Source organism: Thamnophis sirtalis, unplaced genomic scaffold, assembly GCF_051295495.1.
Source record: "Thamnophis sirtalis isolate CommonGarterSnake01/CBP01778 unplaced genomic scaffold, rThaSir2_p1.2 scaffold_7, whole genome shotgun sequence".
Classification (NCBI taxonomy): Eukaryota; Metazoa; Chordata; class Lepidosauria; order Squamata; family Natricidae; genus Thamnophis; species Thamnophis sirtalis.
The window spans coordinates 85,926,475-85,949,045 of NW_028261387.1; positions in this window are offsets into that span (position 1 = coordinate 85,926,475).

Below are 22,571 nucleotides of genomic sequence, written 5' to 3' on the forward strand. Positions count from 1 at the left end.
AAACTAACATTTTACTTTTCCTACAGCTATGAATTATACGTCTATATCGCACAAACGAGGAAGCGGGGGAGAGGGGAACGAGGCGTGGATCGTGGGACATTAAAACTGGTTCACAAGTAGAGCTGTTTGATTTTCTGCACAGACTTCTTCCACCAGTGGGCCCAGTGTTGGGTTTTCATGAGGTGAGCTGAGTTTTCCTCCTTGATCCTCGAAAATCCCATCTTGAGCCTTTCCTTGAATTTCATGTAAACTGTGTCTTTCTCTTCCACTGCAGCGATGTGGCCCGGCGTGGTTTCGGCTGTGCTCACGGACGCCATTTCTTGGAAGATAACCTGATTCGGGAGACTTGGGGTGGTGGTTTTTGGGATGCCAGGCCAGGTTCTGCTGCCCTGTTCGGCCACCAGTTTCCATTCTTCGACTTCTAAGGAGCGGCCAAATTTTTTACAATGGACCAGGTTGACGGTTTTCTCTCGGACTTTTTCCATTTTTCCTACTTGGACTTCGTCAATGGTGAGGTTGTTGTCCAGCTCCGTCAGGATGGCCGCGGTCAGTGGTGGGTTTCAAAAAAAATTCGAACCTATTCTGTGGGTGTGGTCTCCTTTGTGGGAGTGGCTTGCCAGCCATGTGACCTGGTGGGAGTGGTTTGCCGGCCATGTGTTCTCTCTCTCTCTCTCTCTCTCTCTCTCTCTCTCTCTCTCTCTCTCTCTCTCTCTCTCTCTCTCTCTCTCTTTCCTTCCTTCCTTTTGTCTCTCTGTCCCTTTTTCCTTTTTTTCTTTCATCTCTCTCACTTTTTCTTTTTTTTCTTTTTTTCTTCCTTCCTTTCTTTCTCTTTCACTTTCTCTTTCTCTCTCTGTGTGAGTCTGTGTGTGTGTGTGTGTGGGTTTCAAAAATTTTTGAAATCTCTTCTGTAGGTGTGGCCTGTTTTCTGGGTCCACTGGTGGAACCTCTTCTAACCGGTTCAGTAGATTTGACGAACCAGTTCTACCGAACTGGTGCAAACTGGCAGGAACCCACCTCTGGTCTCGGTGCAAGTGGCCAAGGTAGAGACAAACTTTTGGGTGCACTCCATGATGCACACCTCCAGCTTGGACATTTTCAACCAACCAAGCAACCAAATTTCCTCCATTATATAACAGAAATGCCAGAAGAATCTGTATTTCAAGGAGAATGATAGTGACTGGCAATTATGACACCTTTTCTTGTGCTAAGTTTCTTCCAATGTTGTTGCATTAAGGCTCTTCTTCTGGAAGCCTAGCTTGACTGTTGTATTGCCTCCAAAACACATTTATCTTTCTTTGTATGCAGCACTGTAAGGCTTGGGAATTAAGGGATGATGACATAATTATGCATATTAGCCATTTGCCACTCACTAAAGTTTATCTCCTTGACCGTGAAGGGATGCACTGCATAAATAGGACTGGTTTTGTTGAGTGGTGTGGCCCGCTAGCGGCCAGCAGAGCTGGCAGCAGATTTGGACAGTGAGGGGTTTGGGGAGGAACATGGGCCAGTCCTGGAGTCTGGGGAAGGCTCTGATGAAGGCTCTTTGTCGGAGGCAGAGGGGTGGCCAGAGCCGTATGCCAGTTATCAGCTGCCTTCTGAGTCAGACATCAGTGAGGCAGATGAACAGCTGGAACCAGACGAAGGGAAGAGCTAAAGAACAGGGATCGACTTGGGAGTAAGGCCACAGGTGGATGATGAATGGCTCTCTCAGAAGAAATAAAAGAGGAGCGAAAGGGGAGTGGAGTTTGCAGGAGACAATTAGTTTGCTTAATTGGTTTGTGGCTCTCCGAGACTCCTTGTCAAGTCTTGCAGATATCGACTTGGCATTTCTCCAAGCCAGATAAGATCTGTGACTGTAAATCCTCCCTTGAAAGACTTGAAAGACATTGTGAATGAACAGAATTCACAGTAAATTAATAAAAGCCCTTCGGGATTGGGCGCCCTAAAAATTATATTAATAAATAAATAAATAAATAAATAAATAAATAAATAAATAAATAAATAAATAAATAAATAAATAAGGTTTTTTTTGTCGGAACAAGGAGTTTGCTTCATGCTCTTGGGAAGCCTGAGTCAGAACACTAAAGTAGAGGTGATATATCAATAGCAATAGCATTTAGACTTATTTACACTCCTCCCCTCTCCCCCAAAAGCACTTTACGGCACTCTCTGAGTAGTTTAAAATGTAGAAGCGTTGTTTGCATTCCCCCCCCCCCCCAATCAACAATCTTGGTCCTCATTTTACCAACCTCGGAAGGATGCAAGGCTGAATCAACCATGAACCGTTCAGGATCAAACTCCTGGCAGTGAGCTGAATTAGCCTGCAACAATGCATTCTAACCACTGTGCCACCACAGCTCTTAACAAATGCAGCCATTGACTTAACAACGATGGCAAGAAAGTGTGTAAAATGGGGCAAAACTCGCTGAGCAAATATCTCACTTAGCAACATATTTTTGGGCTCAATTGTGGTCATAAGTGAAGTACCACCTGTACATGTGCACCCATACACCTCTATCTGTCCAGCTACTTATCATCAAACACATATACTGCTACAACCATTTCCACGTGTATTATTTGATACTTCGTGCATTCTCCAGGCATGAAAGCCATCGCCCATTGCGTTTCCGGCTTCTAGCGCACAGGCCAGTTGGTCTTCACGCACACAAGAGCACTAGAAACTGAAAGAGCCGCCGCCTGGTGCCCACGCACACACCAGGAAGAAGATTTCTGGTTTCTGGCACATGCATCTTCACCAGCCAGGTGGTCATGCGTACCAGAAACTGGAAGACCACATGGCCGGTGTGCCTGCGCATGCCGGAAACCAGAAAATGATCTGCCCAGCACACGCATGTGCACTGGGCAGCTGCTCCTCCAGTTTCCGGCACACTCGGTGCTGAAAATTTATTTGTATTTTGTATTTAAAGTTTATTTATATGCCGCCCTTTTCCCTGGGGGGGACTCAGGGCGGCTTACAATTTAAAAAGAGGGGGGGTAGACAAACTTTTAACATATAAGACAAATACATAATTAAAACACAACATTCATACTATTCGGGCGGGTTGTAGTCTTAACCCCAGGCCTGACGGGATAGCCAGGTTCTGAGGGCTGTGCGGAAGGTCTGGAGGGTGGTGAGGGTACGAATTTCCACAGGGAGATCGTTCCACAGGGTCGGAGCTGCCACCGAGAAGGCTCTCCTCCGCGTAGTTGCCAGTCGACATTGACCGGGTTCGCCAACACTGTCATAGGATATAGCTGATTTTTTTTTTAAAAAAAAATCATTTGACAGTTCAAGTGGACAAAAAAGACAACAATCCTTCCGGGTGCATCGTTTTAGATGTCATCTAGAATAAGTTGTACGTTATCTATTAATAAGTCATATGTTCAGCAAATGGCTGTGCGAACTGACATTCTTTGAGAACTAGCAAAAAGTTTTTTTAAAAAAAACAACCACGAGTTGGTGGAGACGGGTTAACCACATTTATATGTAAGTCCCCAAAGAAGACATCTGTTCAATGAAGAGGAGAAGGAGGGAGGCAAAAAAAAAAAAGCACCCTTCTCAAAGTAGTGATTGATTTATGAGCTGTTAAATTGCATCTGTACAATGTGGGGGGAAAAAACTAAACAAAACAACAGAAAAGAAATCGCAGGGGAGATGGTTATGGGAAGAATGCTGTGTTACTAGAGAGCAAACAGCTGTTGTACAAGCTTTCTGCGACAGTGTCTGCTGGCAGGGAAGATGCAAAATAGGTGGCTTCATATTTTTCTGGTATCACTGAAGAATCAATCCCACAAATACAGATGAACAGAGTTGGAAGGGACCTTGTAGGTCATCTAGTCCAACCCCCCTCCCACCCAAGAAGGAGACCCTACACCATTTCTGACAGAAGGTAGTCCAGTCTCCCCTTGAAAACCTCCAGTGATGAAGCTCCCACAACGTCTGGTGATAAGCTGTTCCATTGGCTGATTGTTCTCACTGTCAGAAAATTTCTCATTATTTCTAGGTTGAACCTCTCCTTGATCAGTTTCCATCCATTATTCCTTATCTGGCCTTCGGGTGCCTTGGGAAATAACTTGATCCATTCCTTTCTGTAGCAGCCCCTCAAATATCGGAAAATGGAGAAGACTGAGATGGCATGTAAGTCCTATAAGCATAGGATTCATCCTATTGGCAGGTATGAATTATATAGGTAAAAGTTTCCCTCGCATATATGTGCTAGCCATTCCTGAATCTAGGGGGCAGTGCTCATCTCTGTTTCAACGCCGAAGAGCCAGCACTGTCCGAAGACGTCTCCATGATCATGTGGCTGGCATGACTAAATGCCAAAGGAATGCTGTTACCTTCTCACCAAAGGTGGTTCCTATTTTTCTACTTGCATTTTTACATGCTTTTGAACTGCTAGGTTGGCAGAAGCTGGGACAAGTAACTGGAGCTCACTCCATTACGCAGCAGTAGGGATTCGAACCACCAAACTGCCGACCTTTGTGATCAACAAACTCAGCATCTTAACCACTGCGCCACTCCATCCCTATGAATTATATAGACAAGCTTAACAGAAATCCAAAAACTACATATGTGTAATAGCATTTATTGAAGGAATTAGAAAGCTATTAGAATCTCAGGACCTACTGTGATTCAGGAATGAATCTTATTTTATAGAAACCACGTTCAAATTTTGTCACCTGCAAAGGATCAGGAAAATGCATTAACTTGCATCACAGTTTTATTCAAGGCCACACACAAGAATCTAGTCAGCCAAAGATCAATACTAAATTGGTGCCAGAGATGGTGTCAATGGAATTCAAGAGAAATGGGACTTGGATTGTTTGTGGCAACATAAGAACTCTAAACTGATGATGCATTTAACTCCACCCCCCAACTCAGCTTACTCTTCTCCTACAAACCTTTTTTTTTTTTTTTTGCTTGTCTCCTCTTTTGAAGAGTGGGATGGCCTTCACATGGGCAGATGTACAACTGTAGAATCAATCCTTTTGTATAACCTATCAATTGAGTTTTTGGAAGTTCCAGAGATCTTTTTTTTCCTACGGATGATAAATGATCAATGACGTGTCTTTGAAATGCTGTTTGAAGTGTGTTGTGCAGTTTCTTCCAAACAAATATACCTAAGATGCATTTTTTTTCCTGATGACGTTATGGCATGCGGTTTTCTCAGAATAAAGAAGTGTTTTGGCCTTGCCTTTATTTCAGGATTCTTCTCCCTCCACCCCACTTCTCAGTTCACTTTGCAACTCTTAATATTTCTTGGTGGCTTATCTGGTGTGCCACTGGAAACCCATCTACTCTTTCTGGTATGTGTTAGAGATCCTTCTTCTGTATGACTCTCAGACTTTGGACTAGGGGTGACAAGACAGCAATATTCCAATAGCTAAAGGCTGCCACAAAGAAGAAGGGGTCAACCTATTCTCCAAAGCATCTGAAAGAAGAACAAGAACCAATGGATGGAAACTAATCAAGGAGAGAATCATCAGCCTAGACCTAAGGGGAAATTTCCTGACAGTTGAATCATTAATCAGTGGAATGGCTTGCCTTCAGAAGCTGTGGGTGCTCCAACACTGGAGGTTTTAAAGAAGAGATTGGACAACCATTTGTCTGAAATTGTATAGGGTTTCCTGCTTGAGCAGGGGGTTGGACTAGAAGACCTCCAAGGACCCTTCCAACTCTGTTATTCTGAGATGCTTGTGGCCTCCATTTACCTCATACTCAGGACAATAGTGACAAATAAATAAGTTAAAACATTCTACCATCTTTTTTCATTATTAACCAATTTTTATTTTATTGATACCAATTTTCATGGCGTTGTTTTTAATATGCTCTACATTTTTTAGGATGCAGTGGCTCAGTGGCTAAGACATTGAGCTTGTTGATCAGAAAGGTCGGCAGTTTGGTGGTTCGAATCCCTAGAGCCACGTAACGGAGTGAGCTCCCGTTACTTGTCCCAGCTTCTGCCAACCTAGCAGTTTGAAAGCATATAAAATACAAGTAGAAAAATAGGGACCACCTTTGGTGGGAAGGCAACAGTGTTCTGTGTGTTGTTGGCATTTAGTCATGCCGGCCACATGACCATGGAGATGTCTTCAAACAGCGCTGGCTTTTCAGCTTTGAAACGGAGATGAGCACTGCCCCCTAGAGTCAGGAATGACTAGCGTGCATGTGTGAGGGGAACTGCTACATTTACCTTGCTTTTTAAAAAAAGTATAAGGTGTCTTGAGTGCCACTTAGGTAGAAGGCAAGATATACATGTATTTAGATTAAATATGATCACATTAAATATATACAGGAAAAAAGATAGAATCTTACTGAGCTGAGTTTTATTCCTTATAACTGACAGGATTGGAGACCGAAGGGAAAAAATAAAACCCACTGATCTGAATTTTCATAGGTTATGCAATTTGTATCTCATGAATACCATTTGGAATGGCAGCGCTTTTTCGTGCTAAAATGTGGAGTTGCTATCTGTTGTAATATGGTTTAGAATTCAAAAAGGGCATGCTTTATATGTTAAGGAAAAATGAATGAAATGAAAACGCACTTATGAGAGACAAATTCTTCACCGAAAACTGTGCGGCTCTCAGGAAAATACATGAAGATTTGCATATGATAAGAACATTTTGTGCAGACTTTCCTTTGCTGAAGTTTTAAACAGATGGGCAAGCAGGTACGAGAGAGACACTCACTTGGGAGACAGAAAAATGGAAACAGAAGTAGTAGATCCAGCCCTCTTTGTAAAAGATTCATAATTTTCTTTTCCATGGGGGGTTTCTCCTATCCTTTTGGGATGACTGGTGGCATATTATATAGGAATACCAACAAGCATCAATATTGATATATGTGTTGATGAGAATAAATAAATACCTATACCTTTACATTCATTTACCCATATTCTGCAGACTGATTTTTTTCCCCAACAGGGAGAAAAATCCATATTATCCCCTCTTAAAAATGCCAATCATTTCTGACCCTAGGGGGCAGTGCCCACCTCCATTTCATAGATGAGAGAGAGCCAGCATTGTTGGAGGACAATGTTCATGCGGCCAGCATGACTATACACTGAAGCGCATGTGATGCTGTCACTTTCCCACCAAAGTGGTACCTATTTATCTACCTGCATTTGCATACTTTTGAACTGCTAGGTGAGCAGGAGTTGGGCCAGGAACTGGAGCTCACCCAGTCACAAGATACTTGGGTTTCGAACTGCCCAGTCTCTGGTCAATACGTTCAGTGTCTTAACTGCTTGGTCATCCCACCCTTCTATTATCCTATTAAGCAGTTGAAATAACAGAGGGAAAAAGCGGTCTCATAATTTATGATATGATATATGATATGATATGATATGATATGATATGATATGATATGATATGATATCAGAGGCGGGTTCCTACTGGTTCAGCATAGTTCAGCCGAACCAGTAGTGGTATGGTGGTATGGTTCACTGGAACCGGCAGCAACCCAGGTCTGCCACGCCCCCAAACCAGTTCTCCGGTTAGCACTGTTGGCAGCGCCATCTTGTTTCTAAGTTCTCTGTATGTGCAGAACAAGTTTAATTGAATTGTGCATGTGCACTCATGGGGTGCACACACAAGTGAACTGACAGTAAAGCTGGCCAGAACACACTCCTGCATGATATGATATGATATATGATATGATATATGATATGATACTATGAAGAATGGTTGCAGGAACTGGGCATGGCTGGTCTAGTGAAAAGAAGGACCAGGGTAGACATGATAGCAGGGTTCCAATATTTGAGGGGGTCAAGCTATTTTCCAAAGCACCTGAAGGCCAGACAAGGAATAATGGATGGAAACTGATCAAGGAGAGATTCTACCTAGAAGTAAAAAAGAAACTTCCTAACAGTAAGAAAAATCAACCAATGGAACAGCTTGCCACCAGAAATTGTGGGAGGTTCATCACTGGAAGCTTTCAGGAAGAGACTGGACTGCCATTTGTCAGAAATGGTGTAGGGTGTCCTTCTTGAGTGGGGAGGGGTTGGACTAGATGACCTATAAGGTCCCTTCCAACTCTGTTAATCTGTTATTTATGTTCCTAGTCAATGCCACCTTCTGGTGTACACATGAAGGCAGTCTGAATTTAACCTTGTGGCTGCAATCTCACTCATCCCCTGATACATTAACCATTTTCATTTTTTAAAATCTAAAAATATGGTAATCCTTATGTAACTTAATTTTTAACAGTATTTTAACGATAATACAGCATATGCAACACATCCATCCTTAAATGGTACATCAATTTTATTTTGTGCTTGTTTTATTACAGTTAGTCACTCAGTCAACCAGATGTTTCTTTATTTTTATCTATCTAATATTATTTTTATCTATTTAATATTATTTTTATAAATAACTCAAGGGAGCAAACATACCTTGCACTCCTTCCTATTTTCCCTACAACAGGAATCCTCTGAGGTAGATTGAGACAGAGAGACTGTCCCAAAGTTATCTCGATGGGGCCTTTCATGCTTAAACTGGATTTAGAACTCAGAATCTCCGGGTGAGTAACCAAAGTCTGCCAACTGCCTTTCATTGCTAAGGCAGGAGTAGAACTCATGGTCTAGCAATAGCAGTAGACTTATATACCGCTTCATAGGCCTTCCAGGCCTCTCTAAGCGGTTTACAGAGAGTCAGCCTATTGCCCCCAACAATCTGGGTCCTCATTTTACCCACCTCAGAAGGATGGAAGGCTGAGTCAACCCTGAGCCGGTGAGATTTGAACCGCTGACCTGCTGATCTAGCAGTAGCCTGCAGTGCTGCATTTAACCACTGCGCCACCTTGGCTCTTAGTCAAGCAGGGGGTTGTACTAGAAGACCTCCAAAGTCCCTTCCAACTCTGTTATTCTGTTCTGTCTCCCAGTTTCAAGGCTTGATTGGCATTTTTATCCATCTACCAGCATTTTGTCCATTATTATTATCATCCTTTTATTTTATCATTAATAAGGATTAGAGTTAAAATTGCTATTCTATGACCTCACTTTTGGTCAAAGTCAAGCTGTCCATTTATGGTACCTGATCTCTCAAATATAATGCCTAGCAGCTGTTCAATCTCTCCCCCCCCCCCCCAAAATTGGATTGTTCGCTCTGTTCTTGTTGCAATGTTTGGCTTCATGGTAACTGTAAGGTAAAGATTCCCCTGCACATGTGTGCTAGTCATTTCCGACTCTAGGAGGCGGTGTTCATCTCCGTTTCAAAGCTAAAGAGCCAGAACTGTCCGAAGATGGCTCTCCATGGTCATGTGGCTGGCATGATTAAATGCCAAAGACACATGGAGTGCTGTTAACCTTCCCACCAAAGGTGGTCCCTATTTATTCTACTTGCATTTTTATGTGCTTTCGAACTGCTAGGTTGGCAAAGCTGGGACAAGTAATGGGAGCTCACTCCATTAAGTGGCGTCAGGGATTCAAAGCTGAACTGCCAACTTTCTGATCGACAAGCTCAGTATCTTAGCCACTGAGCCGCCGCGTCCCTATGGTTGTGGTTCCGGAATAGGGACAAAGGATAAAGAGGATGGAGGAAAAGGGCAGTTAACTTTAAAAATAAATAAAATTTATTTTATTTAAAACAAAGGTTATTTTTTAAAAAAAGTTTATGGGTAAACAATTGCTCAAGTTATGAATTTATTGCTCGATAGAACATTAATAAAGATATCAAGCAGAATGTGTTAGGTTGGATTCATGATTTAAAAAAGAAATATGATCATTATGAAAAAAATATTGATTATATTGTTGACTATTAGTATTTAAAAAGTAGGGGAAAATGCCACACCTAAATATAATAAAGTCTGGGAAATTCTGGTAGTTGAGATCCATACATCATCTGAAAACTGGATATCTAAAAGTTGGTCTTTATCTTGCTATATACAGTATATATATGTATGTTTTCTGAGGTTTTCACTGGTGTTAGTATGTAGGTCTCTAGTTATTCGGGTTTTCTCCCGCGTAAAATTGGAGATGTCTTGGCGACGTTTCGACGAAATTGCATTGCTCCTGGAAGCACCAAGCCTGAAGATGACGAATAAGACTTTGTCGAAACGTCGCCAAGACATCTCCAATTTTACGCGGAAGAAAACCCGAATAACTAGAGATCTACATATAAGCAACTTTTTATATATTATGCAGAACCTCTAGAAATATTTTATTTCAGGGATTGTTTCATTTATACACAAAACTGCATTCTGCCCACACAAAGCATCTACATTTTCCCTTGTGCCATCACTCCGCTGAAAACATAATTGCCTCCGTACTGTGTTATTTCTAAGGTTATTTACACATGTAGTAGGGCTGCATTACTATTGTCCTTCTCATCTCTTCTACTACCTTCTCCTATTGATATCTTATAATTGTATTATTTTGTGGTTTGTATGTGCACTGAGAACTTATGTACCAGAGATAAATTTCTTGTGTGACTAATCATGCTTGGTCAAATAAAGTTATTCTATTCTATTCCTATTTCCTTATTCTATTCTATTCTATTTGATATTCTATTTTCTTTTATTCTATTCCTATTTCCTTATTCTGTTCTGTTCTGTTCCATTCTGTTCCATTCTATTCTTCTCACTGTCACACCTTTGGAATATTCAAGTGTGACCCACTGAAGATATGTGAAAAAGCAGAATTACTTGGAACGAAAACATTTGTTAAAAATGTGCACTATCAACTAGAGAAATGACTTATTGCCCCTTCTTTTTTTGCAAGTCTTCCACAATATTCAATAGATAAGTAGTATGCTCATTATCAGAACCAGTTTGATGCTGTGGAAAAGGCTAGAAGAGTGTGAGATCTCGTCCTATCTTAAGCCACAAAGCCAGCTAAATTACTTTGAGCCAATCAATTTTCCCTCGGCCCTAGGAAAGAGGTAAGGGCAGGGATGGGCTTCGAAAATTGCAGCAACGGGTTCGCTGCCCTGCCCCCATCTATTCTCTGCCTCCTGAGTCCCAGCTGATCAGGAGGAAATGGTAATTTTGCAGTAACCTTCCCCTGGAGTGGGGTGGGAATGTGGATTTTACAGCATCCTTCCCCTGCCATGCCCAACAAGTCACGTCACGCCCACCAAGCCACTCCCACAGAACCGGTAGTAAAAGATTTTTGAATCCCACTGGGATTTACCATAGGCGCCACCATCTTGTTCTTTGCTTCTGCGCATGTGCAGAGCAATTTTTATTGCACTGTGCATGTGCGCATAGTGTGCCCATGAGCGATCCGGTAGTAGTGACACCCCTGTGCCAAACCACTAAGCCAAACAAGAATAGCTTGCTTAAAAGGAAAAACCTCTAAATCAGAGGTGGGCTGCCAATTTTTTTGCTACCAGTTCGGGCACTCCCCTGCATGTGCTCATGGACATGCACAACGCTTCTGTGCATGTGTAGAAGATTCTGTGCATATGCAGAAGCATTTGGGCAGGTTTGTGGAGCCCGCCATTGCTACTACTGGTTTGTCCGATCCAGGCCGAACTGGGAGCAACCCATCTCTGCCCTAAACCACATAGCTAAGACATGAAACTAGGACACCTTGCAAAATAGCCTTGATTTGGGATGAGTGACAGATGAGGTGACATTTAACTATTTTGCAAGCGTAAATGTTTTAGGGGGCTGTAATCCAGATAATCAATCAATATTATATGTTGTTCTAACCCCCCTCCATCCGGTGATTAACGCCGAAACAGGCTTACTGATAGCAACACTTTATTCACAGAAATTACTCACAGGCAGAATATTGCCAGACCCCCACAGACAAGAGATACAATACAAACAAGAGCTTCTCCAGCTAGTTTGAATGGTTGTGTCTTGCAAAAGGTCTCCTCCCAAAGTCTTTTCTTATATACTCTCGTGGGAGGAGCCAAGCCACAACCACCTGGGCTTGATTATCTCCTATGAGTCTGTCTCCGTAACTGCTGCCTCCGTTTCTCCGCCCTTCTCTGCCTTGTGTCAGGGACAAACTCCCTTTGATCTTCCCCACTGCTCCAGTGCCTGACGTCAGGGACAAACTCCCTTTGACCTTCCCTACTGTTCCATGCCTCAGGCACCTGCTAGTGGCCAACCAGCCTCTCTGGTCCCTGCTTGGAGTCTGAGCCCTGCCCAGGGTCCTCCACATCTTCCAGAGCCGACTCATAGGGTCCCTTGCTATCAGAGTCCATCGGCAGCTCCAATGGCTCCTGCTGGGCCACAACAATATGTAATGCATGCATTATTAGGGGAAGGGCAAAGGGGTGTATGTGACCCACCCTTTGACTATAAGAATTGCTTTAAGATTGTAATAGGGACCATGGCAGCTTTTAAAGCCGGGGTCCTTATATCTTGGTATCAAAATAAAAGTATAATTTTGTATCAGAACCTTGTGTTTGGTAACTGATCAGCTTGGACACCAAGCTAAAGCCCAGTTTTTGGGACAACAAGAAGCTGGAAGGTATCCCAGGTCAGAAATCAATTGTTCTTCCCTTCCTTCTATGATACACAGCCAAGAACATGCCTTCCCCAGACAAACTGTTGTTTGTACTGTTGGTAGAATTTTTATTTTTAAACCTACTTACAGAGAAGTGTTTTCGGACGTGTTGCTTAATGTTAATAATTTATGAACTAGAGACACAGCTAGAGAGAGGGAGTGGGGTGGGGGGGGGGAGAGATTTGATATTGCCACGAGAGATACTTAAAAGGCTCTCCAAATAATTGGTATGCCTTTGAATGCACCATCCGAAATCTCAGGACCAGGTGTTCCTAAGCCTCCTGGAGTTCGGTAGCTTATAGAAGAGATGATCACAGTATGAAAGGAAGGGAGCTTTGTGCTTGAAACTGGGCATATGGCTACTGGATACACCTTGTAGGACTAGAACGAGGACCTGGTTAATAGGATATTGCATAACTAGGAGGAAAGTTTTTTTTAAAAAAATAAGGAAATTTATTGGAGGATAATGAGCTTGGTGGAATCAACAAGGGAAGGCACCATGAATGACAGGAAATTAAACATGGCAGTCTATTGAGATGCTAACCATGTGTTTCATTATCAACTCATCCTCCCACCCAACAACTGTGTAAGAACCATATTCAGAAAACCAAACAGCAATAGCACTTAGACTTATATACCACTTTGTCACGCTTTACAGCCCTCTCTAAGCAGGTTACAAAGTTGGTGCATTACCCCCAACAATCTGGATCCTCCTTTTACTGAACTTGGAAGGATGGAAGGCTGAGTCAACCTTTAGCCGGTCAGAATTAAACTCCTGGCTGTGGGCAGTGAGTTAGCCTGAAATACTGCATAGTAACCACTGTCCCAGCACGCTTCCCAGAGGTGGGTTCCTACCAGTTTGCACCAGTTCGGTAGAACCGGTTCATCAAATTTACCGAACCAGTTAGAAGAGGTTCCACCAGTGGACCAGGAAAGCAGGCCACACCTACAGAAGAGGTAATTTTTGAAACCCACCACTCACACACACACACACACACACACACACACACACACACACACACACACACAGAGAGATAAAGATAAAGAAAGGAAGGAAGAAAGAAATAAAAAAAGAAAGGAAAAGTGAGAGAGAGATGAAAGAAAAAAAGGAAAAAGGGACAGAGAGACAAAAGGAAGGAAAGAGAGAGAGAGAGAGAGAGAGAGAGAAAGAGAGAGAGAGAGAGAACACATGGCTGGCAAGCCACTCCCACCAGGTCACATGGCCAGCAAGCCACTCCCACAAAGGAGGCCACACCCACAGACCAGGTTCGAAATTTTTTTGAAACCCACCCCTAACGCTTCCTAATAGAGATCACATGACCCAAGGATACTGTAACCTTCATCAATACATGCCAGTTGCCAAGTGTCCAAATCATGATCATGTGACTGAAGGGATGTTGCAGTAGTCATAAGTGTGAGGATGAATTATAATAGCTGCTAAACAAATGGTTGTAAGTTGAGTCTATCTACATGTACACATATAAATGGGGTGGTTGAAGCATTTTTGATATTTTTAATGGACTTTCTGGTTACCCTTTGATAGAAATAAGATAGTAGTGTATATGTCAAGTCTTGGTTTATGCATTTCCTGAGAAAATTGGTTAGTCATTGCATGGTTAAAAATACCAGCGTAATAGGCCCAAAGCAGTTTTTAACATGGAAGCCAAATTAAACAATTCAAAAAATACACTGACAAGGGAGCCAAGTTTATTATTATTTTTAAAGTGTTTTTTTGTGTTTTCCTTTTTATAAACTGTGGCATATTGGATTATTTTCATTATTGCTCAATTGTATATGGTTTCAGCCTTATACTGTTACTCAGTTATCTTGAGCTGTCGATAGGTGTAGTAAATTATTGTAGGATTACTGGAGTTAATTCTGAAAGTTTCAGTAAAGCAAAGAACCAGTGGGAAAAGTGCTCCTAATATCTTTTATTTGATCAGAAGAAGAGAAATACAGCAGTGGTGATACAGCTGAGATCATTTTTTAAAAAACTATATCCTTTAAAAAAAGAGAGAGCAATAGAAACACATAAGCCAACAGAGCCTGGAGACTTTTGAACTGGTTGTACTGGTGCTCTCTGATCTTGTTTCATTACCAAACTGGGTAAACACCATCAGTGCAAGAAGGGTGTGGAGATTGCAAGAACTACTGTGGGATCCTTGGTGTTTTCTGACCTTCATTGGTAATGAAACAACCGCAAGAAAACACACTAAGTAACATCTTCAGTGCTACAATGGTGTGGGGATTGCAAGGATGAGAAGGGGGAAGAAGAAAAGTGCAGGGTCCTTAGCAGTGGTGGGATTCAAACTTTTTTTTTACTACTGGTTCTGCAGGCATGGCTTGGTGGGCGTGGCAGGGAAAGGTTACTTCAAAATCCCCATTTCCTCCCGATCAGCTGGGACTCGGGAGGCAGATAATAGATGGGGCTGGGCCAGCCAGAGATTGTATTTACCGGTTCTCCGAACTACTCAAAATTTCTATCTTCGGTTATCCACCACTGGTCAGAACCTGCTGAATACCACCTCTGGTCTTTAATGCTTTCTGACTTGGATTGTTTTCTTCAGATGTTTCATCACCAAACTCGGTAACATCATCGGTGCTGGAAAGCAGTGGGGTTAGCTCTCATTTGGTTGCATGGAGTAAAGACAAAGGAGAAGAGACTACCAGAAGGGCTAGATTGATTGGGTAGATCAGGGGTATCAAACTCAAGGCCTGGGGCTGGATCTGGCCCAGGGGGTTCTTAGATCTGGCCCATGGGGCCATCCTGGAAACAGCGAAGGATCAGCCCATAGTGCTTCTGCCAGTGAAAATGGAGTTTGGGAGGGTCTCACGCAGTCCTCCCAAGCTCCGTTTTCACTGGCAGAGGGTTGAAGGAGGCTGTCACATCCATAAATGGAACTCATGAGGACCGCGGGCGGCACTCCCAACTCCATTTTCACTGGAAGAGGGTTGCAGGAGGCCATGGCAGCTGAAAACGGAGCTCGGGAGCCCGCTTTCATTGGCAGAGCACTCAGGCCACCACAGGCGCCCCCGACACAAGTGATGCCAAGCTGGCCATGCCCCCCTCCCCTCCTCCTGAGGTAAAACACAACCATAATACGGACCTCGATGAAATTGAGTTTGACACCCCTAGGGTAGATAAATGTGCTTGATAGACACACTGATGTCTATATATACTATTCAAAGAGATCTGAATATATATTTTATGTAAATAAGATACCCCTTTCAATCAACTGAGCATTACAGGAACCAAGGCACACAGCTCATAAGAAGCTTAATTGTCATCCCACAAGAATCTTCATGATTCAGCTTCACAGAATAAGAAATGCAGGAATATTTGACACCAGACCCATCATTGACTGGTCATGTGGAGAGTTGCTTATATTCAACCAAAATGAATGTGAATCAGTAATATTTAAAAAGTATAAACTTGATGAAGGACTAAACAATGCATTGAGAGGTAGGCTAATTTGTGATGGAGGAAGGAAGTAATTAAACTCAGCAACATTTACCTCTGCTTCTAACCCAGCATCCAAAAACCAAAGCTGTTGCATAATATTTTCAAGCCAGTTTTATTGGTTAAGAGATTTGGGGGGAAAGTCTGTCTGTCTGTCTGTCTCTCTGTCTGTCTGTCTCTCTGTCTGTCTGTCTCTCTGTCTGTCTGTCTCTCTGTCTCTCTCTCTCTCTCTCTCTCTCTTCCTTCCTTCCTTCCTTTATTCATTCATTCGCTCCCTCCTTCCCTTCCTCCTCCTCCTCTTCCTCCCTCCTTCCTTCCTTTTCATTAAACTACTATTCTTCAAAACTGATTTGATGTAAGAATTCAGATATTTTATGAACTCATTTAAAGCAGAGACTTCCCTTTGAAATTATTTTTCACCTGAGCAAGGATTAAATTGTATAAATCCTATAGATTTTTTTAAGCATGCTGAAAAGTTCTTAATAGCCAACAAGGCAGATTCATGTCTACACTAAATAATGAGATCCCATTTGTTGCTGGCATGAGGACAACCCAGAGTCATCAACCACATGTTGTCTTTACAAGCTTGTCAGCTTGAAGATCATATGTTTTCAGTTGTCACTACTAGAAACATCCATGTGTTTATAAAACCAAAGTCCCCATGTTCTGAAGCAAATGGCACTACTTTTGTTTACAATTATTAGATGAGAAACAAAGGAAGAAACACACTAAAATAATTGAACTGATATTTCAACCTAAATTATTTAAAGAGCCATGGTCAAGGGAGGGCTTCAAAAATTGCAGCAATGGGTTCGCTGCCCAGTTGCTGGGTGGGCGTGGCCTAGTTGGCCTGCTGCACCATTAAGGTGGGGGGACATTTTTCACCCTCTCCAGGTTCCAAAGTTTTTCCTCAAATCTCCGGGAGGGTGAAAACTGCTACCCCCGGGCTCTGGAGGCCCTCAGTAGGCCCGTTTCCCCCCCTCCCTGAGACTCCGTGTGGGTCCTGCACTTACCTGGCATGAGAAACAGGCCGCGTGAAGACACCTGGGAGTGGAGGGGCAGGAGGGGTCAAACAGGGTTGGCATCTGAGTCCCCTCCGGGGAAAAGGGCGGCATATAAGTGCAATAAATTCCAATTCTAAATTCCAATTTGGGGGTTTGCTGAACTGGACAGTACCCCAGCTAGAGGATCTCACCCAAACCCATGCGAACCCCCAGCAGCCCACCCCTGGGCATGATGGCACAGTGGTTAGAATGCAGTATTGCAGGTTAACTCTGCCCTTTGCCAAAGGTTTCATCTCGATTGGCTCAAGATTGACTCAGCCTTCCATCCTTCTGAAATCAGTAAAATCATGTTACTCACCCATATATAATAGGAGCCATGGTGGTGCAGTGGTGAAAGTGCAGTAATGCACTCTAACTCTGTCCAGAGCTAGGAGTTCGATCCTGACCGGCTTTAGATTGATTCAGCCTTCCATTCTTTTGAGGTCAATAAAATGAAGGCCCAGATTGTTGAGAGGGATATGCTGGCTCTGTAAACAATTTAAAGTGGGACAGTGGTTAGAATGCTGTACTGCAGGCTAAGTGTGCCCAAAGCCAGGAGTTCGATCCTGACCAGCTTAAGGTTGATTCAGCCTTCCATGCTTCCAAGGTCAGTAAAATGAAGGCCCAGATTGTTGAGGGCAATAGGCTGACTCTGTAAACTGTTTAGAGAGGGCTGTAAAGCACTGTGAAGCGGTATATAAGTCTATGTGCTATTGCTCTTTCTCATAATTAACCAAGCAGAGGCTTCTTCAAGAACCTCAGGCAAAACCCATCCATTAAAGTTCTGGTTTCAAAAGATTGCTTCAGAGTACGCTCATATTCAGTAGCGAAGGTCAGCGAATCCCACCACTGTTTTGTATGTTTTTAAATTTATTTAATCTTGGATACGCATTCCTGTTCCTACAACCCAGTTATTTTTTTAACTTTCTAAAAAGATTAAGTGGGGTTTTTTGGGGGTGGGTGGGGGGGATAAAATCTTTACTTATTGAAACCTAATTTTGAACCTTTGAGATTCTAATCCTCACCTTGGGATTGCTACTGTGTTATTCAAACATCTTAAGATCACAGCTTTTTGCCAAGGGGAAAAAAAAACATCATTAAAACCAACAAATTGGGTATTAGATGCTGTAGCACACCTTCTCACCTGTTGCCTATTCCTTTTCACTGCAAGTGGCATAAACAGTTTAATGATAAATCACTTCTGGAATAGAGCAACTCTATCAATGCTAGGGGGAAATTCCTGCGTTTTAATGAGAACTGAACAGAAACGTACCTAAATATCAAAAGGGTTTTAATTAGATACCCTACTGTAACTACATCTAAATAGTGGGAAGCAAAGTCACTGAATACTTCTAATTACAGTCATTACTCTGTTTTCTTTTCTTGAGTAACCAGGTTCATTAATTACTTGGAAAAACATCAAGGCTCTTATTTAAAAAAATCTACCATGGATATTTCAACTGCTTTCTATTTATATTCTGGTAGTCATACCCACTCATGCACACATTTATACATGAGAGGGAGGGAGGGAGGGAGGGAGGGAGAGAGAAAGAGAGAGAGTGTGAGAGTGAGAGTGAGAGTGAGAGAGAGAGAGAGAGAGAGAGAGAGAGAGAGAGAGAGAGAGAGAGAGAGAGAGAGAGAGAGAGAGAGAGAGAGAGAGAGAGGTAGCAAGAATGCTTCATATTAATTAAGCCATAGAAATAAATGTTACTGGGTTAAATTTAAGGATCTAGGGGTTCAACCTGACAGCAGATGATGGCTTCCATCTATTTTTTCCCCTAGATTAGTAATTGAGGTCGTTCCCGCCACCATTGTCACTAACACAACCTGACAACCTGACATTCAATCAGGCTCTCAAACTGTGAGATGTTCAACTTAGTCATTCATCTCTGCATTTATAATTAGAACTAGTATGCATATGAGAAAAACGAGCTCGCTTACAGCCCTGTAAACAATAAAGCAAACAGCAAGTTCAAACAGGGATGCCAAAGTTCAGAGGATTAAAATAGGATCGATGACTGTGGGTCATACTCATATGTTGTGGGAAAGCAAATGCTGTAGGGTAAGGCAATAAGGTGGCGTTAATGAGATCCGTCACATAGTTACCAGAGTAATATCTTTTCTTTTCTCTGAAAAGATTTAATAGGAGACTAGAGGCTGAAACACATGAAGAAGCATTGCGGAAATTGGGTATGTCTAGTCCAATGAAAAGAAAGACTAGGTGTGACATGATAGTAGCGGGGTGGGTTGCTGCCGGCATTACTGCCGGTTCTGCGTGCAAATTTTTTTGCTCTGCATGCATTCGCATTTGCACCTAAAAAGGTCTGTGCATGCCCAAAACATTAAAAAAGGAAGGAAAAGTTAAATTTCTGCAATGAAAAGTGTTCTGTGCATGCATAGAACCAAAAATTAAGATGGCGCTGCCATAGGAGAACCAGTTCAGGGGTGTGGCAGCCCTGGGTTGCTGCCGGTTCCAGCGACCCAGGCCGCCAAGTTACTACCGGTTTGGACGAACTTGTCTGAACTGGTAGGAACCCAACTCTGATAGTAGTATTCCAATATCTAAGGGGCTGCCACAAAGAAGGGGGAGTCAAGCTATTCTCTAAAATAACCGAAGGAAGAAGAAATGGATCAAGGAGAGAACTAACCTAGAACTAAGGAGAAAGGGCAAGCAGCTGGCAATCAACAGAAGGAGCCTGCAGTACTGCATTCTAACTACTGCACCACAATACATGTATATCTATATATCTTATCGACACTATATTGCCAAAAGTATTAGCTCACCCATCGAAATAATCAGAATCAGGTGTTCTAATCACTTCCATGGCCACAGGGGTATGAAATCAAGTCCCTAGGCATGCAGACTGTTTTTACAAACATTGGTGAAATAATGGGTCATTCTCAGGAGCTCAGTGAATCCCAGCGTGGAACTATGCCATCTGTGCAACAAATCCAGTCGTGAAATTTCCTTGCTATTAAATATTCCACAGTCAACTGTCAGCTGTATTTTAAGAACATGGAAGTGTTTGGGAAGACAGCAACTCAGTCACGAAGTGGTATGCCATATAAACTGATGGAGCAGATGCTGAGGTGCATAGTACGAAGAGGTCACCAACTTTCTTCAGAGTCATTCGCTACAGACCTCCAAATGTCATGTGGCCTTCAGATTAGCTCAAGAACAGCGTGCAGAGAGCTTCTTGGAATGGGTTTCTATGGCCGAGCAGCGGCATCCAAGCCATACATCACCAAGTGCAATGCAAAGGGTCGGATGCAGTGGTGTAAAGCACGCCACCACTGGACTCTAGAGCAGTGGAGATGCGTTCTCTGGAGTGACAAATCGCGCTTCTCCTTCGGGCAATCTGGTGGATGAGTCTGGGTTTGGTGGTTGCCAGGAGAACGGTACTTGTCTGACTGCATTGTGCCAGGTGTAAAGTTTGGTGGAAGGGGGATTATGGTGTGGGGTTGTTTTTCAGGAGCTGGGCTTGGCCCCTTAGTTCCAGTGAAAGGAACTCTGAATGCTTCAGCATACCAAGACATTTTGGACAATTCCATGCTCCTAACTTTGTGGGAACAGTTTGGAGGTGGCCCCTTCCTCTTCCAACATGACTGTGTACCAGTGCACAAAGCAAGGTCCATAAAGACATAGATGACAGAGTCTGGTGTGGATGAACTTGACTGGCCTGCACAGAGTCCTGACCTCAACCCGATAGAACACCTTTGGGATAAATTAGAGCATAGACTGAGAGCCAGGCCTTCTCGTCCAACATCAGTGTGTGACCTCACAAATGCGCTTCTGGAAGAATGGTCAAAAATTCCCATAAACACACTCCTAAACCTTGTGGACAGCCTTCCCAGAAGAGTTGAAGCTGTTATAGCTGCAAAGGATGGACCGACATCATACTGAACCCTATGGATTAGGAATGGGATGTCACTTACAGTAAGTTCATATGCGAGTAAAGTCAGGTGAGCGAATACTTTTGGCAATATAGTGTATATCAACAGTATACAGTATCTATATAGATATATCCGTATCTTATTTCAGGGGTGGTATTCACTTACTTTCCCTACTGTTCACAAATGTGAGCGCCCACACATGAGCTCAGCCTTCTGCACATTTATTTTGGCTTGAAAATGTGCCTATGGACGGCATAGAGCCGGCGGGTGGGCAGACCGACCTGCAATTTCCACTACTGGTTCAGGTGAACCAGTCCGAACTGGCTGAATACCACCTCTGTCTTATTTATATTAATATCTCATCTATAGCTATAGCTGTAGATAGAGATGTAGACATATAGAAATAATCTTTTATCTTGTACATACATGATTTGTTCCTGTAGCCCATCATTTCTAGATAGACAAATACCGTGTTTCCCTAAAAATAAGACAAGGTCTTATTTCCTTTAGGACCCTCCCCCCCAAAAAATATTACTTGGCCTTATTTTCAGGGAATTTTTGAGGTGCAGAAGCAGAGGTAAGTTCCTAATGGTTCGGACCGGTTCAGCCGAGTAGGTAGTAACTCAGGCAATAACACCCCTGAACTGGTTCTATCAGTGGCACCTACAGAGGTACCATCTTTTTTTTTGCTTATATGCAGAAGCCATTTTTTTCACTACTGCACATGCGTGCATAGCGCACATCAAGCACCTGCACTCCTGAAGCGCGTCCCTGAGCAAACTGGCAGTAAAAGAATCCGGAACCCACCCCTGTGCAAGAGGCAGCGAGGGTGGTAATCTCATCGCTGCTGCTGTATTGCAATATTTTCAGGGAGGACTTATTTTCAGGGGAGGGCTTATTTTAGCACATGCACTCAAAAGCCCGCTAGGGCTTATTATCCAGGGGGTCTTATTTTCAGGGAAACAGGGTAGGTGCTGGCTAATCAGCTAAACATCATGGTAGAAGACAAGGATCAGAAGACAGCAGTGGTGATAGAAGTACCACTGCCAAGTGTCAGCAACAGAAGCTGGAGAAGGACCAGGACCTGAAGAAGGAACTGACAAGTATGTGGAACGTCAAGGCCAAAGTGGTCCCAGAAATACTTGGGGCTACGACTCCTAAGCTGGGACAGTGGCTCCAACAGATCCTAGGAATGACAACACAGGTCTCTGTTCAGAAGAGTGCAATGCTAGGAACAGCTAAGATCCTGCAGAAACCCCCCTAACACCCCCACCTCCCAAAATCACAGGACAACATACCATTCATTGTGGAGAGTAGTGATTTTTCTTCAAAACAAATGATATCACTACAAATGAATATCAGGAAAGGATACTCATCTTGATGTCCAATCTTCAGGTGCTTTTAGAGGAATTTGAACTGCCACACAGAGAGACAATTCGCAAATAATGTTTGTTTCAGCAGGGTTTTTCCTCTTGGCAGGATCTGCTTAAGCTCCTTTTGCATGGAGAGCAGGCGTGTTGACATCAGCATTTATTTTTATTGTCTAATGTAGGATATTGATTTAGTGCACAGTCAATTCCTTCTGTAAACTGCAGTGGTGGATGTGTTTGTGTGTGTGTATGTGTGTGTGAGAGAGAGAGAGAAAGAGAGAGAGGGAGGGAGAGAGAGAGGGAGGGAGGGAGGGGATGGGAATGAAATTCACTCCTA